This window comes from Procambarus clarkii, chromosome 55, assembly GCF_040958095.1.
Source record: "Procambarus clarkii isolate CNS0578487 chromosome 55, FALCON_Pclarkii_2.0, whole genome shotgun sequence".
Taxonomy (NCBI): domain Eukaryota; kingdom Metazoa; phylum Arthropoda; class Malacostraca; order Decapoda; family Cambaridae; genus Procambarus; species Procambarus clarkii.
The window spans coordinates 18,692,298-18,707,404 of record NC_091204.1 but is presented as its reverse complement, the minus strand read 5'-3'; positions in this window follow the sequence as shown (position 1 = coordinate 18,707,404).

Here is a 15,107-nt window from a genome sequence, read left to right as displayed (position 1 = left end):
GTCTGACGCAAGACACTTGGGGGGGGGGGTCCTTGTCCTGTGTGTCCCGTAGAGCAAATATGACAATACCTTGCCTGACAACACCCCACACATGACAACAAGAGTGACGGCACTCCGGTCCGTTCTGGTCCTAACTTTGATTGTATTTCTCTTAAATGTTTAAATATTCAGACTTTACAGTTTTATTTGTAGTGTTAAACACATTCATCTTACGGAGTAATTAATTTCATATATTCAAGCGGTGCAAACGTTTGACAAATATGATTACATTATATATCTGGTTAAGTACGTTGGGACACACTAAATATTGGTGGGGGTTGAGAGGATTAAAGCAGTGTTGTTGTAAGGGAGGTCATCACTGTACAGCTGCAGCCACTCTGAGATGATGCACCCATCTAGGTCACCCACCTGCCGGAAGCAGGTGGGTGACCCACACTGCTCCTGAGATAAGGATGCGCGGATGTTTTGACCACTAGTTTGGTGGTCGGGAGTCCTGCAGGTGGGAGGGACGAGGTACTGCAGGTGGGAGGGACGAGGTACTGCAGGTGGGAGGGACGAGGTACTGCAGGTGGAAGGGACGAGGTACTGCAGGTGGGAGGGACGAGGTACTGCAGGTACTGACTTAACTTACATTCTTAACATTGTACTGAAATAAATTTGATCATATATAAAACATAAATCCGAGGAAGTAACTTGAAATATAACATAATATGGATGCACGCAGCTGAAGAATACAAGTACCCACTATCATGCCTGAAAGAGTGACCCACTTTTTGTGTGTGTTAAATATACATAAAAAACGAAGCAGAAGATTGATGTTGTTTGTTGTTTAAGATTCGCTACCTGGAACAAAAGTTCCAGGTAGCACGGCTATGGCGAGCCCGTAGAGTTCCAGAAGATGGAGTTTGGGGGAGAATATATGTGGGAGGTTGTGGCTGGCGTCAGTGAGGTGCCCCAGGACGAGCAGGGGTAAGCTAGAGTCTTGACCTTCACACAGTGAGCAGAGAGGGAGAGTTGGACGGCCGGGTACACACACACACACACACACCTCACCTTCCTGGAAGTCTTCCTGGCGTCGCTACCAGTACCTTCCGACCTTGAGATGATTTCGGGGTTCAACGCCCCGCGGCCCGGTCCTCGAGCAGGCCTCACGTCTGAGAGTTAAGATATATATATCAGGGGCAATGCTATACCTATTCTCTCCTCGTGTTATAGATGGTAATAAGAGGTTATCGAGACCTTGCAAACAAGGAGTGAAACCAATACGTTAATGTTGTCAGTGAAGTTGAGATCAGTTTAGATTTCGTGGAGTTGCTATCTGATATATTTATACTCATGAGTCATTTCAATTATCCTTACATGAGAATTCTGGGTAGAGGACCACGGTAAACTTAACAGCATTCCTGTTGATGACAAGACCACACACTAGAATGTGAAGGAACGACGACGTTTCGGTCCGTCCTGGACCATTCTCAAGTCGATTCCGGGTGCGACTTGAGAATGGTCCAGGACGGACCGAAACGTCGTCGTCCCTTCACATTCTAGTGTGTGGCCTTGTCATCATACTTTAGCCACGTTATTGTGACTCATCGCCAGCATTCCTGTTCCCGACAGTGAGAAAACCAAGTATATTCAGAGAAAAGCAATGAGCTCATTTCACACAAACTTGGCAGACCTACGTTGTGTGGAATGTGTACTGGTGATGTCACTTCCTGAGGTGGAGCGGCCCCGCACTGGGGGACAAGCCCTCGCATGACAAACATTGACTTCCTTTGTTCGCCATACTTCAGTACCCGCCAGTGTTTGTTATACTTGTTGGTGTCTTAATATCTCAGCTTCCTCCTTTTGCTGCCTTGACAGCCCTTGGAATTGTTATTTTGTATCAATAAAGTAACATTAAGGGCGGCAACGCTTGCAACTAGGCTCAACGGCTCTTTGTGTTTTGGGTTTGTCTTTTGCAGGTGGAGCAGCATACTGTGAGTCCGGGCATCCGTGAGTCCGGGCATCCGTGAGTCCGGGCATCCGTGAGTCCGGGCATCCGTGAGTCCGGGCATCCGTGAGTCCGGGCATCCGTGAGTCCGGGCATCCGTGAGTCCGGGCATCCGTGAGTCATATGTTCGACAGTTCAATCATGTCCACATCTTAGCGGGGTCGGAAGTCAGTACATTATTAGATTAGACAACCGACGGGTGGAAGACGGGGTCCAAGAGCTAACTTCTCTATCTTGCAGGCACAAATAATAAATAGTAAAATCCACATGATCCTCTGCTTAAATTGATGGCAAACTGGATTTTGTAATATAATAGTATAAGTCCACACGAACAGTGAAACTTAAAAACTAGATAGGAAAGTAATAATAATAATAATAATATTAGTAATAATAATAATAATAATAATAATGAGAAAATCAGTAGGAACCATGAGGAGGATTCGAACCTGCACACTGAAAAGTCCCAAAGCACATGCCTTAAACCACTGGGCCACGACGTGCTGAAAAGTAACGTAACCTGGGATTCAGCTGAATCTTCTAGGACGGCTTCTGAGGTATCTTCTGATACCGTATTATGATTTTTACACATTACCCCTCCCCCCCCCCCCCCCCTCTCTCTCTCTCTCTCTCTCTCTCTCTCTCTCTCTCTCTCTCTCTCTCTCTCTCTCTCTCTCTCTCTCTCTCTCTCTCTCTCTCTCTCTCTCTCTCTCTCTCTCTCTCTCTCTCTCTCTCTCTCTCTCTCTCTCTCTCTCTCTCTCTCTCTCTCCTCTCTCTCTCTCTCTCTCTCTCTCTCTCTCTCTCTCTCTCTCTCTCTCTCTCTCTCTCTCTCTCTCTCTCTCTCTCTCTCTCTCTCTCTCTCTCTCTCTCTCTCTCTCTCTCTCTCCTCTCTCTCTCTCTCTCTCTCTCTCTCTCTCTCTCTCTCTCTCTCTCTCTCTCTCTCTCTCTCTCTCTCTCTCTCTCTCTCTCTCTCTCTCTCTCTCTCTCTCTCTCTCTCTCTCTCTCTCTCTCTCTCTCTCTCTCTCTCTCTCTCTCTCTCTCTCTCTCTCTCTCTCTCTCTCTCTCTCTCTCTCTCTCTCTCTCTCTCTCTCTCTCTCTCTCTCTCTCTCTCTCTCTCTCTCTCTCTCTCTCTCTCTCTCTCTCTCTCTCTCTCTCTCTCTCTCTCTCTCTCTCTCTCTCTCTCTCTCTCTCTCTCTCTCTCTCTCTCTCTCTCTCTCTCTCTCTCTCTCTCTCTCTCTCTCTCTCTCTCTCTCTCTCTCTCTCTCTCTCTCTCTCTCTCTCTCTCTCTCTCTCTCTCTCTCTCTCTCTCTCTCTCTCTCTCTCTCTCTCTCTCTCTCTCTCTCTCTCTCTCTCTCTCTCTCTCTCTCTCTCTCTCTCTCTCTCTCTCTCTCTCTCTCTCTCTCTCTCTCTCTCTCTCTCTCTCTCTCATTAATGCTCCAGACTCCGTGTAATTAGCGCTACAGTGGCACTAACGTAGTATAGTAAAAACTACATAGTCCTAAAACTATTTTACATAGGCCTTAAAAATTAAACAACATGTTTCTACAAAACAGAACATAGGCTCGTTATCTAGATTCGCCACTCCGTAACAAATGCAACTGTTTCGCCTAACCAGAAACGTACAAGCCAAAGTAAATCGTCTAACCTACCAAGGCAGCTGCATAGAAAACGTCAGCTTTGTGGTGCATTACTACCTACTAATCCGTCCCATTGTCAACGGATTGGTCGATTCCATAATAAAAAAACACACGAGACCTGAGAACATAAAAAATAAAGGCCACTGCAGAAGGCTTACTGAACCACACGAGACAACTCCTATTTATATCCACCCAAACTCAAGCACCCATATGTCTAACCTTCGCTTGAAACAATCCAGTCATCCCGCGTCTGTTATAATACCCGGTATAATTGCCTCCAGAATTCAATAACCCTTTTTCCCGAAGAAGTATTAATCTAGGTTTTTTCTGCATCTGATTTTTTTACAATTTTTATCCATTGTTATATATATATATATATATATATATATATATATATATATATATATATATATATATATATATATATATATATATATATATATATATATATGTCGTACCTAGTAGCCAGAACTCACTTCTCAGCCTACTATGCAAGGCCCGATTTGCCTAATAAGACAAGTTTTCATGAAATAATGTTTTTTCGTCTACCTAACCTACCTAACCTAACCTAACCTAGCTTTTTTTGGCTACCTAACCTAACCTTACCTATAAAGATAGGTTAGGTTAGGTTAGGTAGGGTTGGTTAGGTTCGGTCATATATCTACGTTAATTTTAACTCCAATAAAAAATAATTGACCTCATACATAGTGAAAAGGGCAGCTTTATCATTTCATAAGAAAAAAATTATAGAAAATATATTAATTCAGGAAAACTTGGCTTATTAGGCAAATCGGGCCTTGCATAGTAGGCTGAGAAGTGAGTTCTGGCTACTAGGTACGACATATATATATATATATATATATATATATATATATAATATATATATATATATATATATATATATATATATATATATTTATATATATATATATATATATAAGTCATTTTCAAAGACTTTAGTCTTTGAAAATGTAATAAGTTTTACGAAACGCGCTCAAGTGTCGCGTCAGACTAGAAATAAAAATGAATTTTGGAGAATTGATTTTTGAATTACCACCAACAGTGAAAAGAAACGTACGAAAGATCGAGAAAATTCGTGTTAGAATTATTAATCTTACTTTTTCGGTCATATTTAATAATATATGTCTACAGGAAAGACTGCTACCAAAATATACTAATATATATATATATATATATATATATATATATATATATATATATATATATATATATATATATATATATATATATATATATATATATACAACTTTAGAACACTCCAACAGTGATAAGGCGTACCTGTTATGCCAGTTGCTGGAAGGCTTCTGTGCTTGCTAGGGTTCGAGTCTCCTGGTGGGAAAGTGTTCTAAAGTTGTATACTTAACTCTCGTGTTTAGGAGAGTTGTGCCATATATATATATATATATATATATATATATATATATATATATATATATATATATATATATATATATATATATATATATATATATATATATATATATAAAAATATGCGAACAAGCCTGAATGGTCCCCAGGACTATATGCGAATGAAAACTCACACCCCAGAAGTGACTCGAACCATACTCCCAGAAGCAACGCAACTGGTAACTACAGGGCGCCTTAATCCGCTTGACCATCACGGCCGTAAAAGGATGGGTTCGAGTCACTTCTGGGGTGTGAGTTTTCATTCGCATATAGTCCTGGGGACCATTCAGGCTTGTTCGCATTTGTGTTCCTCACGTGTGCCCCAAAGAATGAGGTGATTTGGTGAAATGCTATGCCCAAGATTACCATCCGAGTTGCCGTCGGGGAAGTGGCTCAAATAGCCTCGGCTATCACTTCCTTTTACGGCCGTGATGGTCAAGCGGATTAAGGCGCCCTGTAGTTACCAGTTGCGTTGCTTCTGGGAGTATGGGTTCGAGTCACTTCTGGGGTGTGAGTTTTCATTCGCATATAGTCCTGGGGACCATTCAGCTTGTTCGCATTTGTGTTCCTCACGTGTGCCCCAAAGAATGAGGTGATTTGGTGAAATGCTATGCCCAAGATTACCATCCGAGTTGCCGTCGGGGAAGTGGCTCAAATAGCCTCGGCTATCACTTCCTTTTACGGCCGTGATGGTCAAGCGGATTAAGGCGCCCTGTAGTTACCAGTTGCGTTGCTTCTGGGAGTATGGGTTCGAGTCACTTCTGGGGTGTGAGTTTTCATTCATATAAAAATATATATATATATATATATATATATATATATATATATATATATATATATATATATATATATATATATATATATATATATATATTAGTATATTTTGGTAGCAGTCTTTCCTGTAGACATATATTATTAAATATGACCGAAAAAGTAAGATTAATAATTCTAACACGAATTTTCTCAATCTTTCGTACATTACGCTTCACTGTTGGAGGTAAATCAAAAATCAATTCTCCAAAATTCATTTTTATTTCTAGTCTGACGCGACACGGGCGCGTTTCGTAAAACTTATTACATTTTCAAAGACTTTAGTTCACAAATACACAACTGAATAGAACTTACGTATCTCCGATTTTATATCTACATTTGAGTGAGGTGGAAGGGGTGATGTGGCATTAACACAAGACAGAACAAAATGTGGTATTAATAGGGTATTAATTTCATCAACACAAGACAGAACAAGAGTATTAATAGGGTATTAATTTCATCAACACAAGACAGAACACGAAACAATGGATATTGAATAGAAGTGTTTGTAGAAAGCCTATTGGTCCATATTTCTTGATGCTTCTATATTGGAGCGGAGTCTTGAGGTGGGTAGAATATAGTTGTGCAATAATTGGCTGTTGATTGCTGGTGTTGACTTCTTGATGTGTAGTGCCTCGCAAACGTCAAGCCGCCTGCTATCGCTGTATCTATCGATGATTTCTGTGTTGTTTACTAGGATTTCTCTGGCGATGGTTTGGTTATGGGAAGAGATTATATGTTCCTTAATGGAGCCCTGTTGCTTATGCATCGTTAAACGCCTAGAAAGAGATGTTGTTGTCTTGCCTATATACTGGGTTTTTTGGAGCTTACAGTCCCCAAGTGGGCATTTGAAGGCATAGACGACGTTAGTCTCTTTTAAAGCGTTCTGTTTTGTGTCTGGAGAGTTTCTCATGAGTAGGCTGGCCGTTTTTCTGGGTTTATAGTAAATCGTCAGTTGTATACAACTGACGATTTAACTAACGATCTAAAACAACAACAACAACAGCTAGTCGTCAGGAAGGTAGAGGGCACAAAAGTGTTAATAATGAGTTATAATAATAAGCCTAGTCACGATGGCTTGCTGACTGAACACCCTGCTGGGATACCGAGCTCGGAGCCACGTCTCCGTCACCGCCCCCAGCAAGGCCGCCACCAAGCAGGGGCATCACCAACACCATTACCCCCGGCAAGGCCACCAGGGGGAATCTCTCACCATCACCCCTGGCAGGGTCACTGGAAGCGTCCCCCCCCCCATCAACCGGACAACTTCCCAGAGACATCCAGAGCACCACCATCACCGCCTCCGGCAAGGCCTCCTGCAGCGTCCTCGTCAACCTGGGATGGCGTGTTAGAATACTGGATGAGTATTTACTGTGGGCACGAGGCAGGAAGACAGAATATGGCGAGAATTTCCTGTGTACAAGGAAATTTAGAAGACCAGGTGAGCCTTTATTATGGGCGGGTAGACTAAGCGACCTTTTCCTATGGACGGGAAGACATTGTGAGCTTCTACTTTGTACAGGAAGGTAATATTAGCTTTCACTATGTGTAGGACGACAAGGTGAGCCTTTACTAATGGACAAGAATTCTGTGGACAGGGCATCAGTGTGAGTCTTTAGTGTGGACAGGAGAACAGCAGAAATACAGAGCTCTTGTTGTCGACCGGATGCAAGACAGCAAAATCCTTTGTGTTCAAAAACGCAGATTGAAGATAGACCATTTTATTATTGAACATAGTGTTAGACTGTAATAAACCGTTGCTTCAAGTAGAAGTCTTACACGAGCGTGTTGCGGAACGTTTGTCTCCTTTGTTTTTGTCTTTCTAAGGCTGCAAGATTGCGCGTCATACTGAGGACCTGCGCAGAGGAAGGTGGCTATTACCCCGGCGAGGAAGCCAGCAACGGCGTCTCACAGGAACGTCTTTTCTTATTATTTGCCGCCAGGACGTTTACTCTCCGTTAACAGTGCTTGTAATTATGATCACCCCCCTCCCCTGTGTGTGGGCCGGGGGGAGGGGGGAGAGGGCGGCAGGTGTGGGCTGGTGTGTGTCACCAGGAGTGTGACCCCTACTGTGTGTGTAGGACCAGGTGTGGTGTGGGGTGTGACGCCTCTCTTTTGTGTAGGAGCTGGTGTATGGAGAGTTCTTTATGAGCAAGGTGACAGTTATCTTGTTCTTGGGATGGAACGGGGAGCAGGAATGGCGCCCAACAACTTGGGCTGGACGGTAAAGCGACGGTCTCCCTTCATGCAGGTCGGCGTTCAATCTCCGACCGTTCAAGTGGTTGGGCATCATTCCTTCCCCCAGTTCTATCCCCAAAATTCCTCATCCTGATCCCTTCCCAGTGCTACATAGTCGTAATGGCTTGGCGCTTTTCCCCCTCTGATAGTTCCCTTCCCTTGTAATATATGGTAATATACCGTTTAGTGTTGGTAGGGGGTCAACATTCGATCCTCCGTTGAAAATAAATTTACATAGAAGAGTGTTGACATCATTATTGGTTGCTTGACAGCTCAACTTCCGTTTAATGCCTTCTCCCACACAACTGCTGTTGACAGGGTCTCACTCTACCGAGGTCCTCGTCAACTTAGGTTGTCTATGTTACGTACCCTTATAAGATACGTAAGTGAATATATTAATATGTACATTTATAATTGTATGTAAATTACAAGCATGTATATTGTTATACTTATATGTTCTATGCAAATGCACATTCATGTTACAGTGTTGGCGTTAGGCCAGCGTATCGTGGGAATGATTGTTTATTTCTTTGTGTGATCAGTTTTCCCACGGGAACTAATGATTTATATGTGATCATAAGTGGGTAACAGAGTGAAATAATAATTGAGTGAACTGTATCTGGCAAATTGTCGTGGGATCGTCCGTTGCTGGGGTGTGCATGCCATTATGCTATTCTGTATGCATATTTTAATTACTATGTAAAGAAACACGTACTTTTGTTGTCTATATCAATATGTACTAATTATTCATTAAGTTAGTTTAAGATTACTCTTGTCACAATATAGTGCTCCATTGTTGAAATAATAAATATTGTAACTTTGCCAATTTATTCGCGGGGCAAGGCAATGTGTTTTTTGACTCTCATATTGGAGTTGAGTAGCTGAGCAGAAACCGGGGAGATAACACTTGTTGGAGTTAAGTCATTCTTTTATTCTAGCCATATAATTATTCTTAGTATTGATTTAATGTCTGGAAGTTACAGTGATATTTTTAATGTGATATATTGTGACCATATAATCATCTGTTTGTTTTTTGAGATTTATTTAATATAATAGTATATATCTATACTTAGTATCTTTATTCTTCAGTCCTATGAAGATTCTATTTAATGCTCATTACCCATTAAGGGGTTATACTGGTGATTCGCTATTGAGAACAGCAGTTGTGTCGTATCCCTAGACTTATTAAAGTTTGGCTGCTGTAGGATCACGAGCCGTAACGTACGATAGGTAACAAAGAGTTATGGGGGCCTGTCCGGGATATATTGTCCCATTTTTAACTTAACTATGCTAATCTAACCTTGCCTTCCTAGGTACCAGTGTGTCAAGTGTCTCTGTGTGTTTCTTAAGAACTATTCCATGTGCCAATCAAGCCTTCCTGTGTGTCAAGTAACAACGTTTCACGATTTTGAGGTAAGTCATCCTATATATTTTGTTTGTGCAGTGAGGCCAAGCGAATTTTCAGTGTGGTGACAATTTTACAGTGAAGTGTAGTGCAGTGCCATTGTGTTAATTAATTTTGTGAATCAAGTGCCAAGTGTTAGTAACGATGGAGGAGAAAGTTGCAGCGTTGGTGGCTCACCCAGACTTTGAAGGGATTCAGAACCTTAAAAAGACTGAGTTAATACAAATGGCAAATCAGTTGGATTTGACCGCCAGCAATAGAATGGTTAAAGCCCAAATATTGAAAGTCATTGTGACGCATTTTGTTGAGAATGGGGATTTAGATGAAGAAATTCTAGAGGAGTTAAGAGAGGAGTCGAGTGATCAGATGACGTTAAAGCGTCTTGAGTTAGAAGCTCGCCAATTAGAGCTTGAAGCTCAAAAAGAACAGAAAATATTAGAGGCTGAAGCTCAGCAAAGGGAGCTGGAGACTAGGCGTTTAGAAATTGCGGCACAAAACCAGAGAGGGTTAATTGAGTTGCAACTTGAAGCCACAAAGAAGCAACAATTAGAGATTCAACATCAAATGGCTGACACTAACTTCAGGCTTGAATCACAGCGTATGGCAGCTGGGCATGGAAATACTAGTAATGTTTCAACAAATAGTGATAATAATCCCATCAGGATGAATAAGTATATAGAGTTGCCCAAGTTCAATGAGGAAGATCCTGAGGTTTTCTTTGCACATTTTAATAAAATTGCCATCAGTATGAACTGGCCAAGGGATCAGTGGGTAGCCATTATGCAGTCTCAATTCAAGGGGCGTAGTCAGGAGGTTTTCACATCCCTCCCTGACGCTCATAGTTTTGATTATGACTTTGTAAAGAAAAGCATCCTCAATGCATACCAACTAAATCCAGAGGCACACAGGCAAAAGTTCAGGAACCTAAGGAGAATCAAGGATCAGACAATAGCCGATTTTACTCGTCAGAAGACGAATTTTTGCAACAGATGGTTAAAGTCACTTGCAGTCACTGATTTTGATGCTCTAAAGAATCTTCTCATAATGGAAGAAGTATTGTCCTGTCTTCCAGACCAGTTGTCTACTTTTATGGCAGAACAAAAGAATGTAACCGATATTGATGAGCTGTCAAAGCTCGCGGATGAGCATGAGTTGCTGACTAAGGCCCCGTTTATGGCCACTTCACCTAAGTCTAGTCGTAGAGTAAATTTCAATGCTCACCGTACTCCTTATCAGTATAAGTCTCCTCCTGGTGCGACAGTTACTCCCGTGAACTCTTCTCTTACTAACCCTAAGATGGTTACTCCATTGCCAGGATCATCTAAGCCTAGTAATGCTAATTCTAAACCGGCAGTTGGTTATACCAGTGTGTCCACTGTCAAACATTGTACCCATTGTAAGAGAAGGGGGCATGTGATTTCTTCATGTTTTAGTTTGCATCCTGAACTCCGACCAACTGGTCTTATTATGAGTAAAGGAGTGCAACCTATAAATTCTTCATGTATTACAGTCAGTCCCAATTGGATGGCTGAATTCAAACCCTATATGTCCACAGGTACCTTATTATGTACTAATGGTAGACACAAGACTGTTCAATTACTCCGTGATACTGGAGCTTCACAGTCTCTTATTACCCAGAAGGTACTTGATGATGTTGACACCCGAGATCTGGGTGAAGTTGTGCTTCTCCAGGGTATTGCCGGAAGTGTGCAACCAGTGTCCTTATTGCAAGTTAACCTTGATTCTAAATATACTTCAGGATGGTGTAATGTTGGTGTAAGTAAACAACTGCCCATTCCTGGGGTAGACATTATTCTAGGTAATGATTTTGGCAACCAAATGGTTGTAGGGCCCAAGTGTCCCATCATGTTAACTAAACCCCATAATGTATTAGCTCAACCGGAAGCAGATGATGATATTATTTACCCTGCTTGTGTTGTTACTAGATCAATGGGAAAAACAGGTGAGAGTAATCCTGTCTTCACTAAGGTTGCTGATCCCAAGACCAGGACCCCTTCAGTAAAGGAGTGGGAGGTGGATCTTGAGGATTCTTTTATGACTCGACTGGATGATGAGAGTGAGGCCGTAGTAGAAGCCCCGCCGAACCTAAATCACAAGGAAAGTGAAGGTGAGGAGGCTGAACTATCTGTACCTTGCCCGCTTGTCTCCAGTGTGCCAGTTGTCGAGAGTGAGGCCGAAGTAGCTATGACTCCATTTTATTCTGATCAATCGGGAAAAGAGATCAAGCTACTAGGTTCTTGCCCGCTCGCTGCTGAGTCTGAGTCATTGCCCTTAAGTGTTGTACAGACTACTGATCCTAGTTTAAGTAAGTGTATTTCTGAGGCTCCTGATAATATTGATGCATTGGAGGAAGGGACGGGTTTCTTCTTCAAGGATCGACTTCTGATGAGAAGGTGGAGACCCAAGGGAACTCCCTCTTCAGAGGATTGTGAGATTAGAACCCAACTCGTTGTCCCCAATGATTATCGTAGGCAGGTCCTGCAGGCTGCACATGATGACCCCATGGGAGGTCATCAAGGTATCACGAATATGTACCATAAGATAAGTAAATATTTTTTCTGGCCAAAGTTAAAGAAAGACGTGGTCAGATATTGTCATAACTGTATACCCTGTCAAATTGTTGGTAAACCAAATCAATCTGTACCTAGAGCACCATTGCAACCTATTGTAGTTCCTGATGAACCATTTACTCATGTTGTAATTGATTGTGTGGGTCCTTTACCTAAGACTAAATCGGGTAACATGTTTTTGTTCACTCTCATGTGTATGACTACTAGATTTCCTGAAGCTTATGCTCTACGGAATACCAAGGCTCATAATCTCATAAAGTGTCTTGAAAGATTCTTTTCGTTGTTTGGAATGCCTAGAGTTATTCAGAGTGATAATGGGGGAAATTTCGTTTCTAAAGTTTTCAGAACTTTTTGCGAATCCCGAGGGATTCGGCACAAATTGTCCAGTCCATATCATCCACAAAGCCAAGGTGGACTTGAACGTTTCCACCAGACTTTGAAACAAATGCTAAAGACAACCGGAGAAACTCATCCACGTAATTGGGATGAGAATCTCCCCTTTGTGTTGTTTGCTGCTAGAGAAGGGCTACAAGAGTCATTGGGCTGTTCACCCTTTGAACTAGTGTTTGGTCACCAAGTAAGAGGTCCTCTTAAAATGCTACAAGAAAAGTTGTTGGGAGATGTCTCTGTTCATCAGAGCGGATTGTACTTGAGCGAGGTCAAGGCTAAGTTGTGTCGGGCTCGTGAGTTGGCGAAAGAACATCTGGGAAGGACTCAACAAGCCATGAAAGTACGATATGACAAGAAGTTCAAAGCTAAGCTAAGGTCGTTTGATGTCGGAGATTTGGTGTTGGTGTTGAAACCTCGTATGGGGACTTCCATGTCCCATAAGTTCGCAGGACCCTACCAAGTGGTAGACAAGGTGGGAGACCTAACTTATAAACTAATTAACCCTAATCTTTCAGAACCCCAAATGACTGTACACATTAACAGATTAAAAGCTTATGTTGGACCTGGTGTAGTAGCTTGTTTTAGTCGGGAAGAGTTACCACCTGAGGATAATTGTAGTGAGGGACATGTTGTTAATATCCAACTTCTCAGTTCCAGTTCCAATGGCAGGGAGATGCTATGTCATTTACAGGAGAAACAACGTGATGAGTTCCAGGTTCTGCTGGACAACCATACATCTCTGTTTGGGGAGGTTCCTACCCAGACCCACCTCATCACACACGACATTCAGCTCCTGGACAGCACCCCCATTCGACAACATCCGTACCGAGTGAATCCCGAAAAGAGGAAAATTATGCAAGCAGAAGTGGAATATCTGCTCCAGCATGATTTCATTCGGCCAAGTCAAAGTACTTGGAGCTCTCCGTGTTTGTTAGTGCCAAAACCAGATGGAACCTGGAGATTGTGCGTGGATTACAGGAAACTGAACAAGAACACTACAGTGGACGTTTTTCCTTTACCCTTGTTGGAAGAATGTATAGAGTCCATAGGTCATGCCGAATATGTAAGTAAGCTTGATTTGTCAAAAGGGTATTATCAAATTCCATTAACAGAGTATGCTAGAGAGGTTACTGCTTTTGTTACACCTGATGGTGCGTATGAATTTAATGTCATGCCATTCGGTTTGAGAAATGCACCTGCTACTTTTCAAAGACTTATGAATTTCTTACTCAAGGATGTGCCAGATTGTAGGGCCTACCTTGATGACATTGTTTTGTACAGTAAGAATTGGGCCGATCATCTCTTAGGCCTTAAGAACTTGTTTACAGTGTTGGAAAACGCAAAGTTAACCATAAATATGAATAAGTGTAGTTGGGCAAGAAGTACGATAACTTATCTTGGCCACGAGGTAGGCCAAGGTAAGATTATCCCCTTACAAGATAAGATTCAAGCCATTGTGGACTACCCAGTGTTGACCAATAAGAAAGGAGTCCAACGGTTTATTGGTATGTGTGCATACTATAGGCGTTATTGTAGGAATTTTTCAACAGTAGCTGCTCCTTTGACAAACTTGTTACGCAAGCAAGTAAAGTTTCAGTGGACACAAGATTGTCAGAATGCTTTTCAGAACCTAAAGGGCATATTGTCCACCTCACCTATTCTTGCTAGTCCCCAATTTGATAAACCATTTATATTACACATTGATGCGTCAGATGTTGGGATAGGTGCTGTGCTTATTCAAGTTGGTTTAGACCAGATTGAGCATCCTGTGTATTACTATTCCAGAAAATTTAATGCAGCTCAGAGAAATTATTCCGTGGTAGAAAAGGAGGCGTTGGGTCTTATATTGTCAATCAAGAAGTTTGAGATTTACTTATCAGGAAATAAAGTGTTAGTATTTACAGACCACAACCCCCTTATCTTTATAAATATGATGAAAGTCAAGAACCAACGAATTCTGCGATGGTCATTGTTTTTGCAGGAATTTAATGTAGAAATCAAACATATTCCAGGCAGACAAAATGTTATTGCTGATGCTTTGTCAAGAAGTTTTGATGTACCATAAATGAAATGTTTCTTTTTACTTAACATTTTTACTTTTGAAAAAATGCCATTGATCTTCAATCCATTGCATTTTTTTTCTTGGAGGTGGAAGTGTTACGTACCCTTATAAGATACGTAAGTGAATATATTAATATGTACATTTATAATTGTATGTAAATTACAAGCATGTATATTGTTATACTTATATGTTCTATGCAAATGCACATTCATGTTACAGTGTTGGCGTTAGGCCCAGCGTATCGTGGGAATGATTGTTTATTTCTTTGTGTGATCAGTTTTCCCACGGGAACTAATGATTTATATGTGATCATAAGTGGGTAACAGAGTGAAATAATAATTGAGTGAACTGTATCTGGCAAATTGTCGTGGGATCGTCCGTTGCTGGGGTGTGCATGCCATTATGCTATTCTGTATGCATATTTTAATTACTATGTAAAGAAACACGTACTTTTGTTGTCTATATCAATATGTACTAATTATTCATTAAGTTAGTTTAAGATTACTCTTGTCACAATATAGTGCTCCATTGTTGAAATAATAAATATTGTAACTTTGCC